Consider the following 25,449-nt stretch of genomic DNA (forward strand, 5'->3'; position numbering starts at 1 on the left):
TTTTGTTTTTTAATTCTACATGGCTTCCTAATTTTTTTTGTCCACTTGAACTAACCAATGGTATCTGAGAAAGCTCTGGTTGCATGCAGGTAATCATGTGGAGAGCAATAGAAATAAGGGATTTTCTGAAATTCACTGGATAAACACCCTTTGTGACGGCCATGCTCATGAAATTTTTTTTTATTTATACACATTTGCAAACATTGACTGGTGGCTTGTGGACATAAATGGCCTGGACATTTTCTGGCTACATGGGGGGGGGGGGGGGGGGGGGGGGATTGGCAGACTCGCTGATCGGTTCACGGATTGAAGATCAACTGTCTGATCTGAAAATCCAGGATTTTGCCTCACAGATCAGAGGGGGTTGTGGCACATTTTGTAAAGCCACAAGAAAATGCTGATGATACCTTATCCTTGGCAAAGAGTTTCTTTATATATTAATAATCCATTTTAAATATCCAGAGGGACCCAGCACACAAAGCCTCTTCGTCACCACAAATTCAGTGTTACAGCCACTGTCTTCAGAACAGGAGCAGGCACACTCTGCCTCCTTTTTTTTGTCTGGCCCATTGACATGTAAATGTCCTCCTGCTATAAGGCATCAGCAGAGAGCAGTAGGAGAAAAAAACCCCACTGAATTGAAATGTCAATAGTAATTTTTGGCATGCGAGGGACATCTGAGAGTCAGGGGCTGCCTCCCAGGAGAAATGTAAAAAAGGAAGAGAGTGAGGGACGTACTGAGAATCTAGAGGGAGGATGGTGTATGTAGTGTGTGTGGTGTGTGTGGTGTGTGTGGTGTGTGCAGTGAGAGATGGAGAATTGGAGAGGGATGGAAGATGTAATAGAGGGGGCAGATAAAGTGGAAGTCGAGGTGATGGAGGAGAGGAAGAAGGGGGAGTAATAGTAGTCACAAGGTGAGCCGTCAGAGGAGAAGCAGAGTGGGAACAGCCGGGGGGGGGGGGGGGGGGGGGGGGGGGATGGGTGAGTGGGTGAGGCAGCCGAGCACTGGTCCTCCTTTGGGAATCTCTCCCCATCCTCCTCTTCCTCCACTGATGGACAGCCTGAAATACCGCAGGAGCCACCTCCCGTAATGACTTGATGAATGAGCTTCTCCAACCAAACCCCGCACCCCCATCCCAGTAACACCTTTGCACCTCCTCTCGGCGTTCACATGCCCTCTCTCTCTCTTTCTCTCTCTCTCTCTCCCATTATAATATCACACCAGGATGCAGCAGTGTCTGCATTTACTCTAAAACATATTTACATACAGCCCTCAGTATGAAGTGCTGCACCTGTAATTCTGTCCCCCGGTTTAATTCAGTACTATCGAAGTGATACCATGAGTAAACTAGTGGAGTCAGATTTTATTATTTTCATATGCATATTAGATCGTATTGATACTGAAAGTAATTCAAAGCAAACAGTGTTTACTTTGGTCTGATTTGATTCCTCGGGTGATTCTGCTGCAATAACACTGTGTACTGTGCTGAGCAAAGTCATTAATACTGGATTTTCTAATCAATTGCTCTGGCTCTGTCTTGTTTGTCAAATCAATGTTGTATGTACTTTGATGCTGCTTTTATTTTATCTGGTGTCCCCGTGTGTCCCCTTCTGTTTGTTTCTATACTCACACAAAGCAAAGAGAAAATGTTTCTGAACACCTCTGTTCATCTACTAGTATCATACTATAATGATGTATGCGTTTATGTATGTTCCCTGTCTCCTTGTAAACAAGTGGACCCTATAGGAAACTGTGAGCGCCAATCAGGCATCGTGTATTTCAAACATTTATGTATTTATTTATACACTAGTATGTAATGCGTATTACATAAATATATGTGCACTTTTTGACAGGATTAGGTGAGAACAGCTGATGTTAAGATTTCTAATCTAAAAATTATGTCACATTTTTAATGATCCACTGCAGGACTGGCCAAACCTGCCTGTATGAAACATAATTCTATTTTATTTTATTTATACACCACGAAATCACAACAGCAGTCACCTGAAGGTGCTTTACATTATAAGGTAAAGACCCTACAATAAGACAAAGAAATACCCAACAATCAGACAGCCCCCTATAAGCAAGCACTGGGCGACAGTGGGAAGGAAAAACTCCCTTTTAAGAGGAAGAAACCGCCAGCCTCCAGCAGAACCAGGCTTGGGAAGATAGACTGAATATATATAAATACACTGACATAAAATGAAAATCTGTGAAATCTTTTATGTAATGACAATATTAAAAAATTAATCATGATTTTCTTGATAGTTATTGTTGGCCAAGCTAGCACCAAAGCAAAAATAACATTAGTTAAGAACATTAATTCCAGTACATAAATATGGAAGCGTGAAACATATGAAAATGGACATCACATCACAAGCAGAAAAGGCCAACCTAAAGTGTAAATGGTTATGAAATGAATATAAAAAAATATTGTCCGTAGCATCTGTCCAATCCATATGTCCATCACAGCATACATTTTATAGCTTCTTGCTCAGTGTCCAAAAATCCTCCCGGTATCAATACAAAAATGTTTGCAACTGGAAAAACACTGAGTTCAAAAGTCAAACATTTACCATTGTCTCTGTCCTTCTCCACAACAAAGGTTACATTTCCAAAGGCCAAAAAACTTTAAAGGTAATTGAAATGAAATGAAATGAAACGCTGAGAATCAACTCTAAAACAGTGCAGCATGAGACAAATCCAGGAAACAGCTTATTGATTTCTCCTCTTTAATCTATATTGAAACCACAGAAGGAGGCGGAGGAGGAGAAGCAGGGAGAGAGTTGTAGTCTTGAGAGAACAGATTGCATAGATAGATGCCACAAGAAGTTCCTGACAGTAAATGCTCTTTAGTAAATATCCTGCAGTGTTGCTCAGGTGCTTGGCTATGTTCAGTTATGTTTGTGTATGCTTTGTTTAAATAACCTTTTACACTGACTGACCACTTTATTAGGTACACCATCAGTCTGTTCTTCCACTCATTGATGCAAATATCCAATCAGCCAATCACATGAAGGCAAATGGCAATCACATTTAGGCATGCAGACATGGTTAAGATGTTTAAACCGAACTCCAGAATGGCAAAGAAAGGTAGAAAGGTGATTTAATGGACTTTAAGCATGGCATAGTTGTAGTTGTGTAGTTTTCAGCAGCACTTGTGTGATGCTATCATGTACCAGACAAGGACCAAAATCTCCAAAGAATGTTTCTAGTTTCTTGTTGACAGTTCTGAAGGCAAAAGGGTCCAACTCAATTAGCTAGCACAGTACTAGCAAGGTATAGCTAATAAAGTATGTAGCACTTTATTAGCTACACCTTGCTAACTAATAATGGCTGATGCAACAGAGCAGAAGTTGCATCACCCTCATTCACGTTCGACATTTCACACAAGGATGCCGTCTAGGACAGAACACAGGATGACCACTCACTCACAGAGAATTCAAATCTGCACAAATCTGTGCACTCTGGCAGAGGCTTCATAATATGGAGCTGGCAGGTAAAGACTGGCTAACAGTTGCTTTCTTGCATGCATCTAACTCTGGTAAATGACTACAAAAGTTCAGGGCTGCAGTCTAATGTGTGATTAATGCCTGAATTGTACTTAGCAGGAAATCAATGTAGTTACTTACAATGTTACCAGAAACCCCTCTTAACCCTATGCCGTAATCTTCCACATGAGCAGACTTGTTGTGGGCTACATCAACCTGACATGTAGCTACATTTCTCAGGAGGTGCACATTAGGTTACATGGAAGGTGATGACAAAGGGTTAATACTAGAGGGGTAAGTCTTGCTTTTCTCTTTTGCTACTGCGTTAGAGTTACAGAAGCTTCTTGGCCAAAGTTATCCAGCTTCTGCCTACAAGAGTTACACAGTAATGGTGGAACTGGAGTGTATGGATAACCCTGCAGTACATCAGCTGGTGTGGGTTCGTGTGAAGAGAACTGGTGCTGGTATGTGTTTTCATAGCACTGTTTTCTTTAGCCTGCTATTGATATGCCAGTTTCATCCATTATCATGCAAGCACAGGGAAGATTGGAAATGTTGCTTGGGATAAAATCAGAAACAGATGATTAAAGGTGAAAAAAATAATAATTGGAAATGATTTTTTTTTCTTAGTTGTTGATGGCAAAAAGGACACATAGTGAGCCACAGATTCATTATTAGCTGCCTAGAAATAATTATTTTTCATTCCACAATCTGAACAGCAGCAGGTTGCTCCCTTTGAGGCATTTGTCCCATTCCCTTCGAGCAAAAAGAAAACACACACGCACACACACGACCCATGGGGTTAGCAATCTAATCCTAAAGGCTGCAACCTGACAGAGGGCAAGGTAATCTCCAGGACAGGCCACTTCAGGGCATTATAACAGAGTGCACTGTGTCTGTATGGAGCAGCTGGTGCTTGGGCAGATTGGGAAAAGACTGAAGATGAGCGTGGAGAAGAGATGAGGGGGAGAAGGAAAAAAAGAAGAAAATGAGAGCGAGCAAGAAAAATATGCAGTGGAGGGAGTGTTTTAGCGGGAGGGAATTACAAAAATAGATATGAATGAAGAGGAGAGGAGTGGAGGGAAAGTGGAAGAAAAGGTGAACGTGAGAGTGAGCAGGGCTGTGTGAGCGTATGCATGGTGTTATCTCCTGCAGAAGCAGATGTGCTTTATCTGCCAGGAAACAGGAGGCAGCTTCTACAATAGCCTCTTTTTCACAGGTGAAACCCCCGTCTTTACTTACAAGACTCTTATTGCCAGTTTGGCCTTTTTGAGATTGAACCTGAAACAGAGATTTTGCACACATACGTACACACACGTGCACGCATACACATCAGCTATAAGGCATGCCAGTGAAAGGGACACTCGTCCACCTGACAGACGTTGTGTCCACTCTGGTTATATTTGCACACCATCCCTGCAGGCGGGAGCAGCTGAAAGTGGAGAGGCATTCTCTGTGATACACGGGTGGAAATTTGTCATTTTAAAGTGTGGGTCAAACGGCCTCTCAGGCTATTGATTGGGTTGTCCTCCTCTATTACCCCTGTGTTATGTATTGCACCCTTTGTCAGAGCCGCGACAGCCACAAACACATTAAAGTCAAGCAGCTTCGATCCGCCATAAAGTGCCACAGCCTACCGGCCGGTGAGCAGCTCTCTGTGGAGATGAGCTACCAATCAAGGACGTGGTTGTAATGTTCTCTGCTCTTTTCTGCTTTCTCGAGTTACGATCCCAAGTCACAGAGGCTTGGCCAGAGAGAGAATCTACTGCTCCCCTGGCTCCACATGCCATCATGGCATCAAGGTCACTCACTGCTCAAGAGAAACCGCCTGCACATGAGAAAGACAACCTGTATTAGGTGCTGTGTAGAGCATCCAAATACTGGGCAGGAAGGTACCACAACCCTTTAGTCAGAGGGGAAAAGGTTATATGTGATTATGGAAGCAGGTACAGAGCTTATGGTTTCTGGATTTTTCCATTTTTTTTCCAAACATTCCTTTGGGAAAAGAAGCAATAAAACACCAAAAACACCTTACTACACATAAAACTGTATTATTGGAAAATTGTGGATAAAGTATCAAAAGTAAAAATAATTATTCTGCAGAAAAATGTTCCCCATCAATATTATCAGGATTAACATTACTGATATTATGACCTCATTTTAAATACTTTATATTTTGTCATCATATGTTTGCAGTGGCTGTCCTGTGAGGACGCAGACCTACATCTCAACTTTTAAAAAGTATGTTAAAATATTAATAACAAAATAATCAGCTGACTTAAAGGTTTGACCAGTCTGTGACATGGTTAGTTGTCAATATCTTTGGGGGGATTAAAAATGTGAATGAAAAATAAATAAATGTGGACGGTTGGCAAAGCAGCTGGTTAAACATATTACATTCCAACATTCTCATAGATGCTAATCTGAACCTTGTCAACTTCCTGGTCTGTTTTATAAGAATAGACATAGAACTGCTGCCCCCTCTAAATCATGGTCTGAGCTGTCCTTGGTAATGTACTAGAGAAGTCATTAACAACTTTTTGTGTACATCACACATGTTGGCTAAGACGGTTAGCAAGAGGAACCTCCTCTCTTACGATGATAAATCGGTGAAGGTCGTTTAACTTGTAACTGCTGATGTCAGAGCAGTGAAAGCTGAACCAGCAACCGCTTGCCTCGCACGCTGGTCTGATCAGTTTACCATGAAAGACCAGAGGTTTATCCATAATCTACCAGAAAAAGCTTCCAGCGTCGTAGCTTGCTCAGCTAAGTCATTGTTAGTCTCTGTCTCTGTATTACAAACACTTTGTAAAGTATGAAACAAGCGCATCTTTCAATGGCTGACATACGGCCACAAGATGGCAGTAACATAAAGGCTGGATACACATATTAATTGTCATTAATATGCCAGCACTGTCTGAGATGCTTGTCCTGACCATATTCCATAGACTGAATAAAAAGGCTGTGCCATCAATTTGTCTATAGACTAGCGTTTTGGGTTTTTGCAATGCTTCTGTCAGCATCTTGGTGACCATCTTGGGATGAGAGGGTGGAATCCTAAGCTATCCAGTAAAACTAAGTAACTAGGTCATCGAGGTGCTTTCATATACTGTGTCACTGTATTGCATAAAGACAGATTCCTACAATTCAAAAGTAAAACAGAAAATACTGCGTACAAAAACCTACACAATTAACCGCTCAGCGTATTATTTGTCAGGAAATTTCAGTAAAAATGCTCCAGAAGGCAACAGCTAACATGGTAGACAGGGCCAATTCAGTGGTGTGAAATAGCTGAGGTGTGCCTAACAGAATGCTAGCAGCTATAGGCACCCACCTGTCACTTAAAACAGACAATCAAAAATATGGATGTTTATGCATAACTTTAGGTTGTAACACTTAATTAATTTACATTAAATGTAAGAAATGTGATTTTTACAACTTTAAGTAATCTATGGATCTTGCGGATCTTCCACTCTAGCTAATGTAAAAACACAATGCCATTAGAGTAACCTTCTCATTAATGAGTTTTTAAAAAACACTTGCTCTGAGAATTATATTCATTGGCAGATGGCTTTCCTCTGAGATTTGAGATAGAGCCCCACATGATGAAATTAATTTATTTAGAATTATTTTAAACATGTTTCTCATGTCACAAAAAAAAAACTCTGACAGAAGAATAATGGAGGGTCTTACAGTGACATGTCAGGGTGAAATGAAAAACCCAATTCACCTCAATTGAATAAGCACAGGGATGCCATAAAGACAGAAGACAATCCAAATGAACTTGTATGCTGTGAAATTACCTGTGTTGATGAGAAAGATAATAAAGTATAAAGTAAATAATTTACAGAATGGCAATAGTGTGCTGCTTTTGTAGCTGGGAGCAGATGGGCACGGCAGCAGAGTTCACATGAGCAGATTAAGTGCAACTTGAACACTGTCTAGCGAAGACTGTTGCCAACCCATCACTCAGATCCCTTAGCTCAAAATTCCTTTATCTCACACAAGGCGTTTAAAACCCTTGAGCTAAGCTCACCTCATTTGTCAGCTCGCTGCGCTGCAGCAAATTTACATATCCACCAAAATGTGTTTTTATTAAAGCAGATGAGCCAGCAATGTGACAACAATCCCATGTGGTGAAGTGGTTTTAATAAAGGTTACCTGTGAAGTTCATCTCTGACTGCTTCATGTGCTAATGTGAATCATTACTATGCTGAGAGAGTTCATGTCCTCTGGGCTTAATATGAGCAGTTTATCAACACGTACATGTAACAATTGTCAGATTTTTTAAAAGGGTGAAATTTACTTTAAAATTCTGTCTGGCACTGTCAGTTTGTTGTCTGGTAGATCATTTGGGAGCTGTTTCGCTTACACTGGTACCTTCATTTCCAAGAATGTCCGTTAATAATTATTTAAATTGACTGGAGCTGATTGGATTCATTAGGTGATTCTGGACATCTAATTAGGCTGCCTCCTGGTGAGGTTTTTCCAGGCAAGCCCGGCTGAAAGAAGACCTAGGGCAGACTCAGGATTTGCTGAAAAGATCATTTCAATTATCTGGGTCACAGGTCCCAGAAGGGGCCTCAGGCCATCCTCATGAAATCTGTTTCTGATTGCTTGGTCAGAGACATTCACACCAGTGGTGTGCTGGAGGTCATTTTGTAAGGCTCTAGTGGTGCTCATCCTGTTCCTCCTTGCACAAAGAATCAGATACCCTCCTGCTGAAGGATTAAAGAGTAACTGCCTGTCTCCTGGAGTCTCTTCCCTGTTCTTCAGACTGTGCTGGGAGACACAGCAAACCTTATGGAAATGACACGTACTAATGTGCCGTCCAGGAGGAGTTGGACTGCCTGTGCAACTTCTGTAATTATTTTGAGTACTGCAAATGTGAAAAAGAATTGAAAACTCTTCCTTTCTTGTAGTGTTTACATAAGAGTAGAAAGCCTGGAGTGCTGAGCAGAATTGCATTTTGGACAGAATGTTTTTTCAACCTAAGGGATCAATGATTCTGAACACTGGGCTACGCTTTCACTCCAGCCTCATCCCTGCCTGACCCCACTGTCGTGTCAAAGAGCATCCCAGTCTGTGAACGTCCTGTTCAGCCAGCGCAGGGCTTGTTACATAAATCATGACCAGAGACGACACGGCAGTCCGAACTCTGCTGAATCAGCAGCCGCTTCTACTTCTGCTGCTGCTCCGAATGAACCAGGGCCCACAGCGTCTGCTGAAGACAGCCGGCCTGAGCTGCCCCTCACCCCCACCCCTGAGAAGAGCACTTGATCACCAAAGTAACCTTTTGCATGAGTGCACTCAATCTGCCACTCACCAGAGAGCCACCGCAGACTTGGGGCAGACAGCGGGCATTAGGTGGGATTATCGCCCCTGCTGCCCTTTGTTGTTTGGATGTCCCCCTCTGCCCAGTTCACCCTCCCCTCCTCAGAAATCCCCACCATCCCCCTGACCACACCCCCCATACCAATCCTGCTCTGGCACTGCTACAGACAGTTCAATGGCAAGCCGAAAGCAGGAAAAACAACCTCCTCTTAGTAGCCCTCTTTCTGTGCAACATGCAAACACGCTCTCAGACAAATGAAACCAAACACAAACACACACTGTGGATTTATAAGCGACTTTGGGAGCTTTCTCTTTTTAATGAAGGACATAATGGAGTGAATCCAGGGTAAAAATCATCATTGCTCATCGATTCCCTTTATTTTATCAAAACTGGGTGAGATGTCGAGAAAAAGACGGGTTTTCAACAGAAGAAAAAGATAGCGAGTCTGCATGTCTAGCTAAAACTTAATCGAAACCTTATAGTTGTTGTTGCAAAGCAGATTTTTTTAGCAGGTAGATTGGCCTGCTGTAGTCAGAATATTAAAGACAATGAAATCATTGCAGATCCTTCATTTTCACACTGGACGTTTTGAGCGAGTCGATTACTCGAATCTACAAACATCGTTGTCAAGATTCACAGCCAAATCTGTTTAATGTTACTTTCACCATTGTGGCAGAAATAACAGGTGCACAATCAAATTCGCTGTTTGCTGGCAGGAGGCCAACCTGCCTGCCAAAATATCCTGGAAATCTGAGCTGTTTGAGCTAATCTCTGTTTCCAGAGACGAACGTGTACGGCAACATCATTAGTGGAGCGAAAAGTAAAGAACTTCAAGACAGATTCGCAAATTTTCTTATGTCTTCTCACAGATGGCGTGGCGATCGCCGCGTAGCTTTCAGAATGCAAACATTTGGAAGGAAGTGAAAATACAACTAATGAACAAGACAAACAAGCTCAGGTCTGTTTAGCAGCTGCTCTTGGGCTTCAGTCGCGTCACGTGATCTTCGTCGGCAGATGGAGTATAACATGAACAAGACGCTCTTCAGATGCTCGCAAAAAATTCTCTACAATTCATGACAACTGAGCAAACAATATTAATATCCTCGTAAAGAGCAATATGGGTGAAAGTTCTACAAAGCCCTGCTTTGTATGACTTTTAAGGTCAAGCTAAGCCAGAGTTCAGTCTAAAGAATACAGGTACATGCACTGTGAATTTTCCAAACTCTCCTCACATCTGTGTTCCTGCCTTGCTTAAACCAATCAGATTTTTTCCACAATCTCTTAATCTGAGACAGGCATTTGACTGTTTTTAAAATTGTCTACCTCATATAACCCCAAGAGTCCATTGATCTCATCCATACCAGACCAGCCACCTCACTCCTGTGGACCATCTCGTCCCCTCCAGTGATGTGACCGATCACTGTAGTGTCATCTGCGAACTTCAGTATGATGTTGTCTTTGTTGGAGGCGACACAGTCGTGTAAATGTTTTATTTGTCCTTCTGTACAAGCCCATATTTACGGTGCACGGTGTCTTTCATTTTACCTTTTATTTGCATTTCATAGGTTTTAGTGGGTCCCCTTAGTTGTGTTTTGGTGAGGCAATGCTAAAGATCAATTACCCATTAAACAAGATCACAGCATGTACTTTTATTTGTTGTTGCATATGAACCTCTGCGTATTTGCTAGCATTTGTATTATTTAACGCTGATTCGGTCCCCAAACTCAAAAACAAAGGGCAAAAACAAATGGCAAAACAAAGCTCACGCAGGCCCTGACTGAATCTCGGCTGGCAGCCTCAGTGTCTTTCATTCACTGTCATTCTTAAGTGTCTCTGTATTTTAGCTTCATTTATGAGCTCCAGCCTTGTAAATGCCCCACTCCACGCAGACACAACTGCACGTCGTCAAACTGATTTACATCTGCGTGTGTCTGTAACAGTCTTTTAAAACAGAATCATTTTAAACATTACAATCCCCCCTTCCCACTCTCTCCTGCTTGCTATCAGTATTAACATACAACATGCTAAAACAAAGAAGAAGAAAAAAGGTCACACAGGGTTTTAGTTAAAGACCTTTGTTCTTTTGGTCAGCAGTGTATGAGGCCGACCTTTGACCCCTAACGGCTTTGGACCTCGAGTTCAAATGCAGACCGTAACCCTGCCATTGAACTCCCAATGGCAGTGAGGAGGAGTAGGATCAGCATGACAGGAACATCCTACAATATCTACTGCTTCTGGGGCTTTTTCCCCCCCTCGTGTTTTTTAGACTCGGAGAGTCAGACTCAGTCCGATTATTTGGATATAATGGCCTTGATTTTTTTTTCTCTTTTTGTGTTTAATTAAGAGGTGCGAGTATTTGACAGGATAGCCGGGAATAAAGTGGAGTTGCTTTGTTGCAGAGAAGAAGACTTCTCCAGCACAGTCAGTATTCTTTTTAGTGTCTGACATTTAAATGAAAATCCCGTGCTTTTAATGGCTGCAAACCATTTTTCAGACTATTCTGTTCAATTTATTTCAGGTGTCTCTTGTAAAACAGGTCACTTGTTATATTTATCTATGAATTTCTTCCCATCTGCTTCAGTCTACGGATCCCTACATTTCCCAGAATCCCCTGAGAAGGACTGGGTATTGGTTACTCTCATCAGAGGCAATGAAAAGACACATTCATAAACACTTACACAGCAAGGTACTTTTATTCTTATGTTTTTTGTTCTTTCCCGCAAACCAAATTCATAATAGACAGCACAGTCATGATGCAACTTCCTGTCTGACCTTGGTCATTAAGCATTTGCTACAGTCTTCCTGAAAAGGTTTCCTTAGACAAATAATTATCTAATATGGCCTTTATAAATTATTAAATTTAAATTATAAAGCATGCTAACCACACCTCTGACGAAGGTTGTATCCCATGGCTATGATTACATACTTACAAATGTCATTGGGCTTTTAAATGGAGTCTTCTTACATGTAGAGGAAAACAAAGAAGTTCCAGCTTTACTTTTTCCCGTCTTTTGTCATTTTTATTTTTAAATTTTTTAATCATGTTACTCCCTGTAAAAGTTGCTGTCTGAAATTAGCAATCACCCAGTGTTATCTGTGCCACTGTAATGATGTTACTAGATCAAGGACAAGACAGTAAGAGTTTGGCCTAGTTTCAGAACCTGCCAAGCCTACATCTTATTATGGGAATTATCTGAGTCAGCAACACAGGCATCAGAAAAAATTCATTGACAGGAACAGGAAGGAGACTTCTTTAACCTAAATTTGACCGACAAAATAATTAAACCTCAAGTGCCACCCTCTTGTAACCTTAATGACAGAGCCCAATGCACTCTTTTTCAGTTTTGTGAAACAGCAGTAAAAAGCAGGACAGTCGGTAGGGCTGGGAAACTGCAAACAAGATGCAAAAATCAAACTTTGTTTCAATTTAGTTTTAGAGTTACAGTGCATTTTTTTGTCTCTTTTCTGGGGCAAAGAACAGCCTCAGTCTGAACTGTATGCAACAGAAACATATTTTATGCATTAGTGAATGTGTTTTGGCAAAATGTGCAAGGCTTATCAGTAGCAACCAACACAGTTAACCATTTTGGATTAATCACTCACAAAAGATTCTGTTTTTATTTAAATATGCACAGTAAATTTTGCATCATCCGTTTCTTCCCAGCTCATCGTAATGCAGTGGATGTGTTGTGTTGCTCACGCCCTACCTATTTTTAAGTTCCTTGATGATCTTCTAAATTAATATTTTTCATACCGACCTATATCTGTTATATAGTAATCGTAGCAATTACATTACTTCTTTGTTCTTCCCAGGGTTGAGGAGACGCCAGTACTGATGGTGCGTGCTGTAGCGGGCTAGATTCGAGCAGCGATCCCCCATCAAAAGTAATAAATCAGTATATATTAGCTGTTGGTCCTCGTTCAGACTAAACTAAAAAACATCCTCTTGCTTAAAGGAATCCTGTCTTCTAGACTCCTCGTTATTGCTGAATTAGTTTGAATTCAGCTTACTAATTGCATAACCAAGCTTAATTTAACACTGCGAATCTGTCAGGGCAGTTTGGGCCAACATTGACATTTGAAATCAATTAGTTGATGCACGGTGGCATTGCACAGTATTAGATGTTGCTCAAAGTGATGCAGAAAAACATGAAGTTTTAAATTGCTGACACATTTGCTGCTGCTATGGGGCTCCATGTGGATGCTTCAAATATCTCCCTTCATTTGCAGCCAATGGCTGTTTTTAGCTGCTATTCTCAAGTGGGTTCCCTTTAGGATAAGATGAGTAAGGATAAAGTTTATTGACTCATTTCAGAGACGGAGAGATGCATAGAGTAAAATTATCCTGATTTCCCAGTGTTCGGTTTATCTCTGATTGTCATATTGTTCAAGATAAAGCATTTACATCACAGCACTTCTTCTTTTGTTTTATGAAACGGCCAGCAGAGAGTACAACAATCGCAGCAGACTCAGTTCAGTCCCACACGCCACCGCTCACTTTATTACCGTAATTAACTTCCACCAGTCGGGGTCTTCTCACTTCCATATCTGCGAGTGTCTCTGGAGAGCAGCTCTCACTGAAAACACGGCAGGGTTCTCAGCATATTACTCACTTATTCATTCTCAGTGCAACTACGCTGAGATGCGTTGTGGGGATTAAATGTGTTTTTCAGGTAATCGTGATAGTTCTTGAATACTTGCAAATCCTTTTAATGTTTGTCTCATAAGAGTTGACTCTCACTGAACTAATTCAAAGCGTCAGAGTCACAGAGATTTATCGCTAACTCTCCTGCCCCCCTTAGCTTTACCGAGCATTGTTCAGGTTACTTTTCATTACATTAAAAAGAGTTAAAGCCAGAGCTGTGATTCAGGCAAGGGCTTGCATTTTTCAGCAAGACAATCTCAAAATTAAAACTACACTTCTTACATTAGCGTGGCTCTGCACAGCAGGAGTCTGGCCTGCTTGCAATCCAGCGCTGTCATCCACCGAAAAGTTTTGACTTACTCTAAAATAAAAATATGACAAAAGCAGGCAGTGAAATTTGCTCTCAAGCTCCACTAGTGAAATACTAAGATTTCAAAACTACAGTGAGTTACCAAAGACTTAAAGACTCGTGTGGAAAGATGAGGTAGTTTGACAAATTAAAAAATTGAAACACAATCATGTCCTATTCTCAGAAACATTCCCTTTGGATACACAGAGAACAGGTAGTGGTAAGTGGGCTGATTCTTATAAAGTGCTTTTCTACTCTACTGGCGATTCACAACACTCACCCATTCATGCAAGCACAATTTCTCAGAACAACACCGACTAACATTCACACACATTCATGCAGATGCAGCAGCCACAAATCAAACCACCAATCTTATGCTTAATAGGTCACCTGTGCTACCTCCTGAGCTACAGCCTTCCCCTTTGTACTACTTCCAATTAAACACGGGTTTCATCTGATTTTCAAATCAATGAGTGTTTTTTTGTATATATATTTCAGGGAGTTTCCCAGCTTTTTGGAACCGTAGTTGTGTGTTATATGTTTGTGATAGACCAATGAAACAGTAAAGAAGTTCCTTTAGCAAAGCAGCCTTAAACAAAAACATCTGTTAGTAGCAAGGTGGCTGTTGTGCATTGTTGATATGAAACTGAAGCCAATCTTTAACTCTAATGAGCTGATTTTCCCATGACAATGAAAACTGAACAAAATCAAACAATCAGTTTTAGCGACTGTTGCTGGGGACTGTGTTGTTCTTGTGCTTTTAGATTTGACAGCTGCGTTTGATACCGTGGATTATGCCATTTTATTCTCTCGTTTGGAGCACTGGGTGGGCATTAGGGGCACAGAACTGGAGTGGTTCAGGTCCTACTTGACGGGGCGAACTTTTTGTGTCAGCCTTGGTGACTATGTGTCGTCCTCCGCTCCCCTCTTGTGTGGTGTCCCACAGGGCTCAGTTCTAGGCCCCCTCCTCTTCTCTTTATATCTGCTTCCTCTTGGTTCTGTACTGAGAAAGCACGGCATTCCTTTCCACTTTTATGCTGATGACTGTCAGATCTATGTCCCTCTAAAGAAAAAAGGCAGATACCTTACACAGCCATTACTTCAGTGTCTCGTTGACATTAAGACTTGGATGTCTGTTAACTTTTTAAAATTCAATGATAAAAAGGCAGAGGTGATGGTTTTTGGTAGCCGCACTGAGACCCCCAATGTGTATGTAGATTACCTGGCACAGTATGTTAAGCCAACTGTCACAAACCTGGGGGTCAAAGTGGACTGTGATCTGAAGTTTGATAATCAAATTAAGTCAGTGGTAAAATCTAGCTTCTTTCACCTCAGGCAGCTGGCAAAAATAAAGCCAGTTCTTTCACGGCAGCACTTTGAGACAGTGATCCACGCCTTTGTTAGCACTCGGCTGGATTACTGTAATGCACTTTATATTGGGGTCAGTGCATTATATATTAGTCATCTACAGAGGGTGCAAAATGCCGCAGCTTGTCTTTTAACTGGCACTCGAAAGTTTGAGCACATTTCCCCTGTTTTAGCTTCACTTCACTGGCTGCCCATTTCTTTTAGGATTCATTTTAAAATTCTTTTATTTAATTTTAAAGCTCTCCATGGCCTAGCTCCATCTTATCTCTCTGAGCTGCTACAGCCTTATACACCCACCCGCTCTCTCAGGTCAGCTGATCAGCTGCTACTGGGCGTAAACTTAGAGGAGATCGTGCTTTTGCTTTAGCAGCTCCAGCTCCAAAACTGTGGAACGAGCTTCCTTTAGAGATTAGACAGGCCAGTTCTTTATCTGTTTTTAAGTCACTCTTGAAAACCCACCTCTTTACCCTGGCCTTTGACACCACGTGAGATGGCGATCTCAGCCCCTGAGAAAATTAGATTTTGTTGATGTCGCATTTTAACATTTTGAGTGATATTCAAACAATTTAAAGATCCACAATAGAAACAGAAGAAGTAAGACGCAGAAAGAAATAAAAGAAGACAAAGCACCATGTGCTGCACACTATTATCACTGTAAGAGTCCAATAAACAAAACACTTACAAGCTTTTACTCTTTTTAATTTTAGTTTTTCACAAGCTGCCAAAACAATAAAAATACCCCAAATTCCATAAAGAGTTTTGGGAGCAAAGTCCTCTCATTCAACGGTCCTCTGCTGCTCATTCACCAGTTAGTAACACATCCTCTACAAGTTTTCATTGGAATGCCCTGTTTCCTTAATCGCTCGGTTCTTAATGACCCCACTGCGCCCTCACTGAACGATGAGTTTACACCAAAGATAAAGCACTATATAGCTGTTCCTTTTCATTATAGCATATACAATACTGTGCAAAAGTCTTGAGCCAACCCTCAGTTCTTCATATTTCGCTGCCAAGGAACCAGAAAAGTGTGTTTTCTTGTTTTTGCTGTTTTTGTTAATTCGCAACACTGTCCTATGAATCACTTAAACATATGTGTCTACACACAACAGAAAACTTGGCAAAGCACCAATTTTAAGTTGTATATTTAGACCCTTTTTTACTAGCAGCCTGTCACAAAAATACATAATTTGTTCCCATTTCTTTAGCTGAATCTATGAAAAAAGCCAAATGTAACACAGTTCAACAGACAAATGAGGTTTTTTTTTTTCAACAATTAGGTGATTCCCAAAGAGTTATTAACTAAAAATATGACTTATCACAGCAGGGTGCAGTGTGTCTACAAAAATTTTGAGGAAACGGAGGACATAAGAAGAACTGGCCGGCCTAAAAACAAAACTACCTACAGCAGGTAAACAGTATCTGAAAGTCCTAAAGAAATATCCATCCATCCATCCATCCTCATCCGCTTTGTCCGGGGCCGGGTCGCGGGGGCAGCAGCCTAAGCAAAGAGGCCCAGACCTCCCTCTCCCCAGCCACCTCCTCCAGCTTATCCGGGGGAATACCAAGGCGTTCCCAGGCCAGCCGAGAGATATAATCTCTCCAGCGTGTCCTGGGTCTGCCCCGGGGCCTCCTCCCGGTGGGACATGCCTGGAACACCTCACCCAGGAGGCGCCCAGGGGGCATCCTTGTCAGATGCCCGAACCACCTCAGCTGGCTCCTTTCGATGTGGAGCAGCAGCTGCTCTACTCTGAGCCCCCCCCCCCCGGATGGCCGAACTTCTCACCCTATCTCTAAGGGAGAGGCCAGCCACCCTTCGGAGGAAGCTCATTTCTGCCGCTTGTATCCGCGATCTTGTTCTTTCGGTCACTACCCACAGCTCGTGGCCATAGGTGAGGGTAGGGACGTAGATCGACCGGTAAATTGAGAGCTTCGCTTTTACACTCAGCTCCCTCTTCACCACGACGGACCGGTGCAGCGTCCGCATTACTGCAGCTGCAGCCCCAATCCGTCTGTCGATCTCCGGCTCCCTTCTCCCATCACTCGCGAACAAGACCCCGAGATACTTGAACTCCTCCACTTGGGGAAGGAACTCATCCCCGACCCGGAGTGGGCACTCCACCCTTTTCCGGCTGAGAACCATGGCCTCAGATTTGGAGGTGCTGATCCTCATTCCCGCTGCTTCACACTCGGCTGCGAACCGTTCCAGTGCGAGCTGGAGGCCCTCACCCGATGAAGCCAACAGAACCACATCATCTGCAAAAATCAGAGATGAGATTCTGAGGCCACCAAAGCGAAAGCCCTCCGCCACTTGGCTGCGCCTAGAAATCCTGTCCATAAAAATTATGAACAGAACCGGAGACAAAGGGCAGCCCTGGCGGAGCCCATCACCCACCGGGAACGAGTCCGACTTATTGCCAGCAATGCGAACCAAGCTCTTGCAACGGTTGTATAGGGATCGAATGGCCCGTAGCAATGGGCCAGACACCCCATATTCCCGCAACACCTCCCACAGGACACCCCGAGGGACACGGTCGAATGCCTTCTCCAAGTCCACAAAACACATGTAGACTGGTTGGGCAAACTCCCATGCACCCTCAAGTATCCTGGAGAGGATAAAGAGCTGGTCCAGTGTTCCGCGACCAGGACGAAAACCGCATTGTTCCTCCTGTATCCGAGGTTCGACTAACGGACGAACTCTCCTTTCCAGCACCCTGGCATAGACTTTCCCAGGGAGGCTGAGGAGTGTGATCCCCCTGTAGTTGGAACACACCCTCCGGTCCCCTTTCTTAAAGATGGGGACCACCACCCCGGTCTGCCAGTCCACAGGTACTGCCCCTGATCTCCACGCAACATTGCAGAGGCGTGTCAACCAGGACAGCCCTACAACGTCCAGAGCCTTCAGGAACTCGGGGCGGATCTCATCAACACCAGGGGCTCTGGAGTTGTTTAACTGCCTCAGTGACCTCGCCCCCGGAAATTGGCGGGTCATTCCCCTCATCCCCAGACTCTGCTTCCTCCTCGGAAGACGTGTCAGTGGGATTAAGGAGGTCCTCGAAGTATTCCTTCCACCGCCTGACAATTTTCTCAGTCGACGTCAGCAGCGCTCCGCCAGCACTATACACAGTGCAGGTAGAGCACCGCTTTCCCCTCCTGAGACGTCTGACGGTTTGCCAGAATCTCTTCGAGGCAGTCCGAAAGTCTTTTTCCATGGCCTCTCCGAACTCCTCCCACACCCGAGTTTTTGCTTCAGCCACTGCCCGAGCCGCATTCCGCTTGGCCTGTCGATACCTGTCGGCTGCCTCCGGAGTCCCACAGGCTAACCAAGCCCGATAGGACTCCTTCTTCAGCCTAGTGGCTCCCTTCACCTCTGGTGTCCACCATTTGGTTCGGGGATTACCACCACGGCAGGCACCAACCACCTTGCGGCCGCAGCTCAATGCAGCAGCTTCGGCAATGGAGACGCTGAACATGGTCCATTCGGACTCAATGTCCCCAGTCTCCCTCGGAATGCTGTTGAAGCTCTGCCGGAGGTGTGCGTTGAAGATCTCGCGGACTGGGGCCTCTGCTAGACGTTCCCAGCACACCCTCACTACGCGTTTGGGTGCACCAGGTCTGTCCAGCGTCTTCCTCCGCCACCTGATCCAACTCACCACCAGGTGGTGATCAGTTGACAGCTCAGCCCCTCTCTTTACCCGAGTGTCCAGAACATATGGTCGCAGGTCTGCTGATACGATTACAAAATCGATCATCGACCTACGGCCTAGAGCGTCCTGGTGCCACGTGCACTTATAGACACTCTTATGTTCGAACAGGGTGTTCGTTATGGCCAAACTGTGATTAGCACAGAAGTCCAATAACAGAGCACCGCTCGGGTTCAGATCAGGGAGGCCGTTCCTCCCAATCACGCCCCTCCAGGTCTCGCTGTTGTTACCCACGTGAGCATTGAAGTCTCCCAGCAGGACAACAGAGTCTCCAGGTGGAGCACCCTCCAGCACCCCGCCCAGGGACTCTAAGAAGGCTGGGTACTCTGAACTGCCACTCGGCGCATACGCGCAGATGACAGTCAGGACCCGTTCCCCGACCCTAAGGCGCAGGGAACAAACCCTCTCGTCCACCGGGAAAAACCCCAACGTACCGGCAGCAAGCCGAGGGGATATTAGGATACCCACCCCAGCCCGTCGCCTCTCACCAAGGGCAACTCCAGACTGAGACAGAGTCCAGCCCCTCTCCAGGAGACTGGTTCCAGAGCCCAAGCCATGTGTAGAGGTGAGCCCGACTATATCTAGCCGGTACCTCTCAACCTCACGCACTAACTCAGGCTCCTTCCCCACCAGAGAGGTGACATTCCATGTCCCTATTGCCAGTCTTGGCAGCCGGGGGTCAGTCCGCCAGGGCCTCCGCTCCTGGCCGCCACCCAGCACACAATGCACCCGACCCCTATGGCGCCTCCTGCGGGTGGTGGGCCTGCGGGAGGATGGGCCCATGTGTCCTCTTCGGGCTGTGCCCGGCCGGGCCCCATGGACTAAGGCCCGGCCACCAGACGCTCGCCCTCGGGCACCCTCCCCGGGCCTGGCTCCAGGGCGAGGCCCCGGTAACCCTATCCCGGGCAGGGTAAACTGTTCCCTCGGTTTCCTTTTCATAAGGGTCTTATGAATCGCTCTTTGTCTGGTCCCTCACCCAGGGCCAATTTGCCATGGGCAAAAGCCCCCAGACAACATAGCCCCTGGGATCCCTGTGATACACAAACCCCTCCACCACGATAAGGTAGCGATTCAAGGAGGAGGTCCTAAAGAAATAGGGAAAATAAATCCAGCAGAAACCTGACCAGTATCAGGTGTGAGAGATGCATCTGGCCCTTCAGCTGATCCACCTACTGTTCTCTGCAGCCTCATAAGAAATGGTCTCAGAGGAAAGGTGGCTGTCAAGAAGTCATTCTTAAGAAAAAGAAGTAGGGAGAAAAGTTGAGATTTGCCAAATTACACATGAATTTTACAATTCTGGTTCAAATCGTCATCAGTATATACGTTAGGGGGGAGGAGAGAGAAACTAAAGTAATGGTCTTGAGCCATCAGTAAAACATAGTGGGGGCTCTGTAGTCTCTAAAGGGTATCACTGGTAACAGCTTCATTTTTCAGCATAACAATGATCCCAAACTAATCCCAATATTATCAAAGCGGTCTGTTAGTTTAACAGAGGATAGAAAAAATGGAAGCCAACATTCAAAGAAGAGCTTTGAAGCCTAGGGAAATTTCCTGACTGCTTAAAGAAAACTTCAAGGTTGTCAGAATTGTACTAACTTTGTTTCTGCCTTATATACTGTATTTCATTTATTGCACACATAAACAGTTTGTGTTCAAATTTAACAAATGTATTTAATAGGTCGGCAGCCTTATGAAATTTCCCCTTGTGGGACTAATAAAGGTATATCAAATCAAATCAAATAATTATAAAATTAAAAGGAATGTGTTTATGAAAAATTAACAGTAACATTTTAGCAAATGCACTCAGAAAAATAAAGGTGCCAACTGGAACCAAAAGTGGTTCTTTAGACTGATGCCATAGAAGAACCTTTTTTGGTGCCACCAAGAACCTTTCAAACAATGGTTCTTTGAAGAACCATTTCTTTCAGTGGTTCATTGAAGAACCTTTAAAGGTGCCCCAAAGAACCATCAAGAAATGGTTCTTTGGGGCACCTTTAATGGTTTTTCAAAGAACCTTTTTAAAAATGGTTCTTTAAAGAACCATTTTTAAAAAGATCCTTCAAATGGTTCTTTAAAAAAAACCATTTTAAAGAACCTTTTTTGAGTGGTTCTTTAAAGAACCACTTTAAATCTTTCAAAATAAAATGTATCATAAATTGAATTTGAGTAGGGTAAAATAAATAAAATAGGGTAAAATAAATACGAGCACAGCATAGACATATATTAATGGTTTATTGTCATTTTGTAGTATACCAAAAGACAAAAAGGCATTTTAACCCTCAGCACAACATCACTACTAATACATGTCACATATTAGTGTTTTAAACAGTAATAATTAAATATATTGGCTATACTATAAATAAATATATATATAAAAATACTATATCTACAGATAACACAACAATTAATACATGTATTGTTTAATTAAGAAAACATCAGAAAGTGATAAAACACATTAGAAATAGCAATAGCTTCATAACAGACCAATAAATCAACACATTATCATCAGCAGATGTTTGCATGTTCAGTAAAAATCTTTCAACAACAAGTTTATGATTAAAATGATCAATGAACTTCAGCCTTACGCTATGTAATGTACGTTTCATGTTGTACTCATGGTCCTTTGTTAGTCCAGTTTAGGATAATGTCTCTGACGTATGTATCATATCAAATATATGTCATATCAAAACAAGCCCACACCTGCAGTTGTTTCAGTTTTTCACTGGTGCTTCCTGTCAGCTGGTCAACCTCACTCAGGTGGACATCCATATCAGCCAACCAAACGACAAGTTCCTCCCTTTGTGCTTCAAATCCCTCCCACTCTGAGACAAGGAGCTGAAAGAGAGAGAAAAGAGTCAATTATAAAGAAGAGAGAAAAGTGAAAGCCTCCTCAGAAGGTCTGACTCGCATACCTGCAGTTGACCTGTGATGGACTCCAGTTTGGCATTCACGTCATCCCTCGCTGTTGCCAGCAGCCGAGTCTGCAGGGTGCCCTGGAAGAGCTGAGTTAATGTTTGACTCCTCCTGGTCAGGCTCTCCAGCTGGATGAGCCGAGGTCTCCCCTCTCGCCGCTGCCTCTGAACACAGAAACACAAATTGCATCTGAAGCAGGAGGTGCAGATTTTTTTTTTGCTATTCTTTTCTAAATCCAGGCTAGATCACGTGGAGGTATTTAGAAAACTTAATTTGGCCAGCGGACGACTGTTGTCTTGCAGAAAGTCAAATCAAACATATGCGATACACAATCAATTCACAAGAACACATTATAAAAAACAAGTCCAGTTCTTGCCTGATTTCAACTGAATTCTGAATCAAAACAGGGTAAAACGAGTGTTTGCAGCAAATGTGAGCACAAAGCCTCACTTTGTACAAGCCTGCTATTAAAGTTCTCCTCTATGCAGACGACTTTCCTGTTTTCAAGGCACAACTTGGATCTGCTGTACGAATCTTATGGATACACACTAAATGAAACAATAGTGTGCATGACTCCAGATTCTGATCCCTCATCCTAATATGGTCCCAACATAGCAACAGCAATAAAGCAAATGTTGAGACTTCAAAATACAAAAGTCCACAAACCAATGGCTGACATGGGTTTTATCGTAAGGGTGATAAATATACAGATTTCAGTCTGTCTTAGAGATTTGATGTTCATTTACCTGCAGATGCCCTATACGTGCCTGTTCCATGGTTTTCCACAAGGTTTTGCACATCACTATTTAATACAGGAAGTAGGTGAACTAAAACAAGTCATCTTTCTTTGTGAGAGGACCATATTAATGAAACAAACCTCAATGACATCATAGGGATCCCTAAAGATGCTCCTGCTGCTTCTCTTCCTCCTCATCCTAAGCTTCCTTCTCCTTGTCCTCGCCTTCCATCCAATTGTAATTCAACCTAATTGTGTTTCTCCCCCTCCTCTTCCTCATTTTGTTGGAGCTGTGAACACAATTAATGTGAATCTGGATTAATTTGTGCAAACAAGAAAAAATCTACAGCTTTTTGGTCAGAGGTGCTCTTGTGATTTAAGCCGGGTAGAGTAGATTTATGTGTTGATGCTACCTGCTTCAGCTCTGGCTGCTGAGTGATATTTACACCCTGGCTGGATTACAAACTTTAACCATGTGCTCAACTTTGGCCCAGCGTTGATACCTTTTGTTAGTATAACAACCTCTTCTTAGCTTGTATGTATGATGGTGGATAAATGAAATATACAAAGAAAATGTAACTATTTTACAAAAGAACATCTATCTTGGAAACATCAAATGACCGGAGCATAATTTGTCAACTAGTCCGAAAATAAGTTATACAGGAACAGTCAAAGACAGACCTTCTCATTAGAGGTGGGAATCACCATACATCCCACGATACGATATTATCACAATACTTAACGCACGATACGATATTATTGCAATTTTTTAAAATATTTTGCGATATTCAGATTCTGTACATAAAGGTAAACTTTATCAATATTAATTTTATCTAATATCAAAGCCTCGCACTCAGTCTTTCTCTCATTTCAGTCAGTTTTATTGTTGACAAACTGAACGGTTTGTATTACGGTCTAGTCCAACTTAACTGAATGCAACCATCTGGTACAATTATAGCTATTCTGAACTATGCAATTTATGAAAACTGTGCAGCCCATTCAGCAACTGAAGAATTTGAAAGTAAATTAAAACAAAATATAATTTTACATTAAATAAAAAAGTTTTTAAACTTAATTAAAATAAAACATGTCTTAAATTAAAATAAGTAAACTGTCATGTTTATTACTGCCAAAAAAAAAAGTTAAACACATTTGGACAGTGAAGGAATGTCAGGATTCTTGCTCAGAAAAAGGAGCTGATCAACATGCTCTGAAGTCAGAGCATGTTCCAATCCACAAAAACTTTTTTTGTAACAAAATATCGATTTCTGCTGTCCCTGTATTGATACATTATTAGCAAACAAAATATCACAATACTACACAGTATCGATTTTTTCCCCCCACCCCTACTTCTCATGTCACATTTCTATTCATTTCTATTCACATTTCTATATAATTAGATTAGACAATAAAGAGTGTGGTTGCCCATTTCACTTCTTGGCATGCACACTAAATAAGGAGGTAGGTAAAAGAACAGCAGTCATGAACTGTAGGCCTCTTGCTGATCAGACTAAACATCTACAGTGGCATCAAAAAGTATTTGCACCGATCCTGATATTTTAGTTACTTTTTTATCCCACAGAGCCAGAGGTGGGTTTGGTGAGGTTTTTTTCCCTTAATAAGTGAAATTACTATTTCAACATGGCATTTTATATTTTATCATGTAGCTTTGACTAATATTAAAAATAGTTTGATGGTCTGAAACACGTAATTGCAAATGCAAAAAACTAAGAAATTGGGAAGGGGGCAAATATTTTTCCACGGCACTGTACTTGTCAGCTCTAGGTATGAATGTGTAGAAGGACACAGTGTTCCTGAAAACTGATCCTTTGTGTTCAGAGCACCCTCCAGTGACTAATAAACGATGGGCAGGCCAATCACCAACATGTATAATAACAAAGCGGTCCCATCTTGCTTTAATGTATGGGGTTTTTTGTTTGTCTTTTTTACATTCACTGTTCTTTTAAGCACACACTAGGATTAAATATCTGTTTAAAGATTTTGTTTCCCTTGCAAAAAGATGACAGGCACAGTCAAACTTGAATTTGAGTCTAAGATAACGACAGTTTCTTTAAAACAATGCTTACTATAGTATTTTACTTTTTCTCTGACTTGTATTGTCTTCAATCATGAATAGCAGTAAAGTTTTTAATTTTTAATGCTTTTTTTAATTTAAAAAACAAACACTCTGCAACAATCAAAATCAAAAGCAGATTTGATTTTTACTGCAAGGGATTATTCAGATTTTTATTTTTGTTTATTGTCCAGGACAATAAACAAAATTAACTTCACAACTACCATGTCTGTTTAGATGCTGTCCAAAAAAATCAGGTGCAAGTGGAAACACAACAGATGAGCAGCTTCTGATCATAAATTGAATGCTGTGGCCATCTACTGCCTCTCACCTGGTAGTGCAAGAGGCGGCTAGCCCTCTGTTTGTATTGTATATGGGATTGTCTAAAGAGCTGGATATTATGGAAAAATGTTCTTCAACAGAAATGTGCTAGCTGGAGGATGTTACAGCAAATGCAAATAAATTAATTCCTTTTGAGTTCAGGTAAAATGTGGATTGCCCTGAAGGGATACTGAAAGACCTCATTCTGTTCAGTCGATTAAGATGATGTCTTTCAGTCTGATATTTTAAAAAAAGACATAAGAGTTAAAGTTGGAGGGGTTTTTTAAGCTGTAAACACCTTACTTGCAATTCTTAAATTTTTTTGAATGAATTGAAAGCCTCATGATCTGATTAAATTGGGTGGTTTGTGATTTATGCACTGGAAAAAATATTTATGCCCAAAGTGCTGACTTTAAGTAATTTGACTGACTTAATGGAATCAGGTCACACGAAATGTACTTGATTGGTATAAATTCAATTTACACCAAGCATGTTTTCCTTAATAATTCATTATT

Source organism: Astatotilapia calliptera, chromosome 1 (assembly GCF_900246225.1).
Source record: "Astatotilapia calliptera chromosome 1, fAstCal1.2, whole genome shotgun sequence".
In the NCBI taxonomy this organism is placed as follows: Eukaryota; Metazoa; Chordata; class Actinopteri; order Cichliformes; family Cichlidae; genus Astatotilapia; species Astatotilapia calliptera.